This window comes from Lactuca virosa, chromosome 3 (assembly GCF_052849685.1).
Source record: "Lactuca virosa cultivar CGN04683 chromosome 3, Lactuca_virosa_CGN04683_v6, whole genome shotgun sequence".
NCBI classification, from domain to species: Eukaryota; Viridiplantae; Streptophyta; class Magnoliopsida; order Asterales; family Asteraceae; genus Lactuca; species Lactuca virosa.
In genome coordinates this window covers 313,305,169-313,312,210 of record NC_136428.1, presented here as the reverse complement: position 1 = coordinate 313,312,210, position 7,042 = coordinate 313,305,169, and the positions used below count along the sequence as shown (strand labels likewise).

The 7,042-nt window shown below is 34.0% G+C and overlaps 1 long non-coding RNA gene across 1 annotated transcript; it reads right to left on the bottom strand.

The window, feature by feature from the left end:
* Positions 1-5,679: 5,679 nt before the first annotated feature.
* LOC145167335 (uncharacterized) lies at positions 5,680-6,768 on the bottom strand. The gene is made up of 2 exons (XR_013741070.1): positions 6,407-6,768; positions 5,680-6,272 (listed from the first exon to the last, which is right to left on the bottom strand). It is a non-coding gene; the product is annotated as an uncharacterized LOC145167335 (long non-coding RNA).
* Positions 6,769-7,042: the final 274 nt, after the last annotated feature.

Sequence of the window (7,042 nt, the reverse complement as noted above, 5' to 3'; positions counted from 1 at the left end):
CTCAGTTTGACTTCAGACACACCCGAGAGTATGTCTGAATCCCTCAAACTAAGGCTATGATACCAACTTGAAACACCCCAAAAATAAGACCCGAAAATTCAAATTTTAATTTAGTAAAACTAGTATTTCCAAAACATCATCGATACAAGCCAAAAAAATAATGTTTCAAACATCATAACAATCAGAGTAAAACACAGAAAGCGGAACGAGGTGGTGTGTGCTCTGCAATCATCCCGAGCCCTTCCCCTTGGAACTGGAAGTACCTGAAACATAAACTGAAAACCGAAAGCACAAAGCTCAGTGAGTTCCCCAAGATACCGCATACCAAACATATAGCACATAACGGGCCCCTCCCAAAGAGTATAACGGGCCCCGCCCAATGAGTATAACGGGCCCCGCCCTAACTCTCATAACAGGCCCCGCCCAATGAGTGTAACGGCCCCCGACCTAACTCGCATAACGGGCCCCGCCCACATACAATTATACTATATAACAAGTAATAGCATACAGTAATCATCGGGCCCCGCCCAGTAAGCATACAAGCACATACACATACTAGTGTCACACAGACAATGAGTAGTCTGGCATAACAGATCATGGGTCATCATTGGTGCCTGCGACCAGCTAAACATGGTGAGGAAACTCACCTCGGAATGTTGAATCACATTGATAATCCCTGGTTGTTGGTCCGACAAATCCCCGAGCTATCAATATCAAATAAAACCCTGTGGCATCCAGAAAATTAGGTTAAAGACTGTGAACTGTCAAGTTCATAGTAAGCCTCTTGGTAATTTGACTCATTGAGTTTCAGTACATCTTATGTGAGATAAATGAGTTTATTTCAACTATTATAAGATACCAGATGGTATCATACTTCCGAGTATGTAATCTGGCAAACAAACCAAACGACTCAAACTGCAATCTTTGTTAACGCATCTGAAAAACTGAAATTTTGTATTAAGCAGTTGTGAACAATACAAACACTCTAGTCTCATAGTACATATTTCTCTGATTTAGAAAATATAAAGTACGTCCAAAATGGAGTCCGTATACAAAAGATACGACCGTTTTAAGAATCCAAAACCAGTATAATATTGTTTTTCTCAAAATCGCTAAAACTGTTTCTATCTGTTGAGGAACTTGCACACCTCAAATGGAAATTTCGAAAGCATTTTTGGACTCAGGTCATAGCCTAATATTTAATTTCATATTTGAAATATTTTTAGTAAAAATATTTATAAAAGTTGAAAAATCAGACGTTTTCAGATTTATTAATCGCGAAAACTTAAACTAGTGATTTCGACATAATTTCTATTATTGATAATGTATTCCGGAAAAATATAGGAATCAAACCGGTTGTGGTGAATTTTAACGATGGAAATAACCCAACACTCAATAATTTCGTGAACGACTATATATATATATATATATATATATATATATATATATATATATATATATATATATATATATATATATATATATATATATATATATACAAACACACACACACATGTGTCATGATCAATTATATGTGGTTGGTTAAATGGTCATAAATATGTATTATATATGTGTGTATTTTAAATTTAACAAACCAAGATTTAACAAATTAATAAATTTTACATTTGGTTAAATGGTCATAAATATGTATTATATATGTGTGTATTTTAAATTTAACAAACCAAAGTTTAACAAATTAATAAAATTTACATTCCTAACGTAGTAGTTTATATATATATATATATATATATATATATATATATATATATATATATATATATATATATATATATATATATATATAGACAAAATTGCAAAAATGGTCTCTGTGGTTTGCCAATTTCTTTGGGTAAGGTCCAAAAAAACGTTTATTAGCAAAATAGGTCCTTATTTGGTGGTTTAGTCGTGGTTTTGGTCCCTATTTCGTTAACTTTAACATTTGGATGTTAACTTTTTTAAATTGACAATTTTACCCTCAGGGACTATTTTTGCAGTTATCTCTTTTTACCAAATTACAAGGACCATTTTTGCAATTCTTCTTTTTAAATATATTAAATTATTATATATTAATTCTTCTTTTTTTTTAATTTTATTGAACTATTATACATTAATTCTTTTTTTAATTTTTTATTAGATTAATTTTTTTATCTGATTACTATATATCAGTTAATTTTATTATTAATATATAATATTTATATATTAATAAATATTATATTAGTATATTATTAACTTCTTTTAACTATTTTTAAAAAAAATTATTGGATTATTTTATTTTAAAAACAATTATTATGTTTTTTTATTGGATTATTACATTTAATTTATTATATGCTATATATAATAAATAATATTTTAGTGGATCATTAGTTTTTATAAATGTATAATATTAATTCTTTTTAATTTATTGATTCTACCATAAAGTCTTCGGAATACGCAAAAGCACCGCATCCCATTGTCGAAAATTGTCGGGACCACCGCTAATCACCTTCATCGGAGGTCCGACGGAAACACTACCAACCTGTTTCACCCAACGCCGCTATCCAGTAGCCACATGCGACAACCTGTTCACAATCCGTCTGAATCCTTTATATTTGCCACTAATCCGATCGTTTTCCACTAGAACCATTACTTTTTGAACCACCAAGAAGTCCAACCCAAACACCCCTGTCAGTTCTTCCATTTGTTGCCTTTTACCAGCTTACGCTACAACTACCTGGTCAGTTCCTCCATTCGTTGCTTTCCACAACCCATACATAACCTTATAACATCGAAGCTTTAAGCCTGCACTACCTGAAAAGATCTAGCGGTGGATCTGGTGGTTTGAAAACCTTATATCTAACATTGTCGCCATTGATGGCAGTGTGGGTAGTCAATTGGTGTAGTTTTGGTTGAGAATGACAGATTATAGGCAACGATCAACGATTTTCGACAAGATGATGTGGCGACACAAGGTGGTAGAAAGCAACGAATGGAGGAACTGACCATTGGTGTTTGGATCGGACCTCTTAGTGGTTAACACAATATTGGTTGTAACAGAAAACATTCGACTTAACACATTATTGGTTGCCACTAAGTCGGTCGTTTTTCTGTTACAATTAAGGATGAGCTTTAGAACCGGACCGGTTCGGAACCGGAACCGATTTCCCTATATTATAAGAACCGGGAACCGGACCGCCGGTTCTAGCACCGGTTCCGGTTCCGGTCCCGGTTTTTCGGTTATTTTTCAAACTAGAACCGGTTAAAATGTTGTAGATGATATGTTATCTTTCGGAACCTGTAAATGATTCAATATTTAACCAAATTATGACTTTTTACATTCTAAATTGAAGTACAAACACTAAATTACATGATGAAAAAAGAATCAAGTAATTTTGACTTCATATGAGTGAGTTATGCGCATTTTAAAACAGGTTGGTAGTGTTTCCTTTGGACCTCCGATGAAGGTGATTAGCGGTGGTCCTGACGATTTTCGACAATGGGATGCGGTGCTTTTGCGTATTCCAAAGACTTGTGGTAGAACCTATAAATTAAAAAGAATTAATAATATACATTTAAAAAAAAATTAATGATCCACTAAAATATTATTTATTATATATAGAATATAATAAATTAAATGTAATAATCCAATAAAAAAATCTAATAACTTTTTTTAAAAAATAATCCAATAAATTTTTTTTTAAAAATAGTTAAAACAAATTAATAATATAATAATATAATATTTATTAATATATAAATATTATATATTAAAAATAGAGTTAACTGATATATAATAATCAGATAAAAAATTAATCCAATAAAAATAAAATTAAAAAAAAGAATTAATGTATAATAGTTCAATAAAATTAAAAAGAAAGAAGATTTAATATATAATAATTCAATAAATTTAAAAAGAAGAATTGCAGAAATGGTCATTGTAATTTGGTAAAAAGAGATAACTGCAAAAATGGTCTCTTAGGTAAAATTGTCATTTTAAAAAAGTTAACAACCAAATGTTAAAGTTAACGAAATAGGGACCAAACGCACAGCTAAACCATCAAATAAGGACCTTTTTTGCTAATAAACTTTTTTTTGGACCTTACCCAAATAAATTGGTAAACCACATGGACCATTTTTGCAATTTTGTCATATATATATATATATATATATATATATATATATATATATATATATATATATATATATATATATATATATATATATATATATAACAAATTCATGATAAATGAATGTAGATTATAATTATTAAGAAATGATTTGTAAAAATTTTAAATATACATTCATGTGTATGCAAGTGGAAAAACACCAATAATACATACCAAATCAAACAAATACATATCCAATTAAAACATACCTCAATACACACATTGCATACCCATTAAAACAAATACATTCAAAATACTAAAATGAAACTCAGGGCCTGTTTGATTTGGTGCTGACCGGGTCCGGTCAGCACTCTTGGCTGATTCGGTCCGGTCAGTCTGTTTGATAAAAGGCTAATAACGCCTGACCCAGTCATTTGGTCTGATTCGGTCAAGGGAAATGGCCTGACTCGGTCCTAGGTCAAAAAGAAGCTGACTGGAAAATTTCCCAATTTTTCCCAGATGCTTCGAACGCTCCATCAAAAAACTCACGTTCCTCCTTCTCCCGCTTCTGTCTTCGCTGAAGTTTTATCCTCCCCTCCGTCATCGCCCTCCTCCTCCACCTGCTCCAACACAACCATTCTCCACCAATGCCTACTTAACACCGGTAAGCTCTGCGTTTTTTAGTCTCCCTCTTTAATCGATTGATCTCAGGAAATCGATTCATGAATTGTTTTTGAAATCAATTAATGAAATCGTTTTTGAAACCGATTCATGAAATCGTTTTTGAAACCAATTGCTATCCAACCATCTCCTTCAATCGAAATCATAGGTTTTCCATCTCAATTCATGAAATTGTTTTTTCTGCCATGAATGCACTCCTCCATCCATGTTTCGGCTCGTTTTTTTTCCTGCAATTAACTCAATTTTCATTTGTATGTTTTTTATGGCTGAGTTTAGTTATGAATTGAATCAAGTTTGTTGAATCATAAACTGATCATTCTCTGCTATAAATTTGAAATTTATTTTGGTTTCTAAAATTGATTTTGGTCCCATTGCTTTAGGTTGTCATGCAGAACCTTGTGTTGATGTTTTATCACATTAAGTACCCTTGAGTTTAGTTGTTTGTACAGGCCACTGTTCTGGGAACAACTTGAGCATTCTGGTTTATATGTCAAGAACAAAGCATAAATCTGGAATAGATGCATTATCACATACTTATTGATGTTTATGTTTGTTATTACTTTGCATATGATTGTTGGCATATCCTTAAACTAATTTGTCATGTGGGATTTTAAGCAAAAAAACTTGAATCTTCTTTAATCTACATGCATAAAACTGAAACCATCAACAAAATTGTCCAGGTGCTCTAGATAATATGAATGATGCAGAGCAGTTTGAGGCTTAGCTGGTGATTTGTTTAAGGACGAAAGTAGAATTATGTTGTCAATTGGGTTGTTATTCATAGTTTTGGAACAAAGAAAAACACTTGATTGGTTTGTGTTTTTGTAGAGAATTACTTATATAGTAATTGTGAGAATTGATCTTGTATTAAATGACATTGTTATAACTAAATAGAATCATGTTGTCTTGCAAAATAACAAAAGGGTAAAATGATCATTTTAATCATTCAGTCAGATGCATAATCAAACAATATGGTTTCAGTCAGATGTAGATTCAGTCAGAATTTCTAACCCGGTCAGCTTCTAACTCAGTCAGCTCCAACTCGGTCAGCATCTATCAAACGACCCCTAATACTCTTTATTCTTAAATTGCCAGCCAAACAAGGATGACACTACTCAATTATTGTACAACTTGCTTCTAACTTTGAGCTTATACTAAACCACACACAAAGAAATACTAAAATCACACACAAAGGAAACGCTCAATTACACACAAAGGAAACGTGCTTCCTTCTGAAACTGTCAATGAATCATCAAAGACGTAACATCCAGTTCTTCACTCTTCTCCTTCGTTCAAGTCAAGAACACCTCCATTGGAGGTGTTGTTCTTGACAAATCAGTCAAACCAACGGGACATCAAACCACCATTACTCCTCCTCCTTACTCCTCCCTGTTCGCAGTGGGCATCCACCATCTCCCACCTTCATTAATTCACCCGCCCCTCCATCGCCGGAGCCAGCGATCCACCAGCACTGCCGAACCCTTGACCTCCTTCAATCATTGTTCTTTTGATCTGATGATGCCAAAGACGAAGAAAAAAAAAACCCACGAAGAATCGTCAAAAAAAAAAAAAAAAGAGAGGACGTCTGCCCCTTTCCTTCTCGTCCTCCTTTCTTCCAGGCAGAACTTAACAAGCAAAACACTAACCTGAAGATCGCCGACCTGCCTCGATTTCTTCCTTCACGTGTGTTTCCGGATCAGAAAAGACGAAACGACGAGGAAGCCGTCCGATGGCGCCTCCGTCTTTCCTTCTTCGAGCGACCCAAGCCAACACCTCCGAGGTCGATGTTTCTGTTGCTATGCTTCTCTCGGATCGCCGCCGACGACGAGTAGGAAACCAGAGAGGAGTCGCCGGAGGATCGGTGTCCTTTTTCCTTCCATCCCCTTCGCGATTGCACCCCCGAAACCAAAAGCAGCGTCGCTGCCTTCTTGTTCGTCCCTTTCCGCTTCGTTCGTTTCCCCTTCACGATCGATCAACAAATGACGAAGCAAACAAGCCCTTGACCGTTTCTATCGGTTCCTATTTTGACCAGTCAATGGTCAAAGGACTCAAACCTTGATTTAAAATGAACAAAATCACCCCTCCCTTGATTTATTTAATCAAAATCAGTCCCAATACCCAAAAAGTGGTTTCATTTATCCACAAACAACCCCTCATTTGGTGAATTTTTACCAAAACAGTCATATTCGTTAAATTAAATTACCAAACAGCCCTTATATTTTAGCAAAATTATAAAACAACCCCTATAGTGAAAATTGCTACAAGACGGTCCCGAAAGTGTT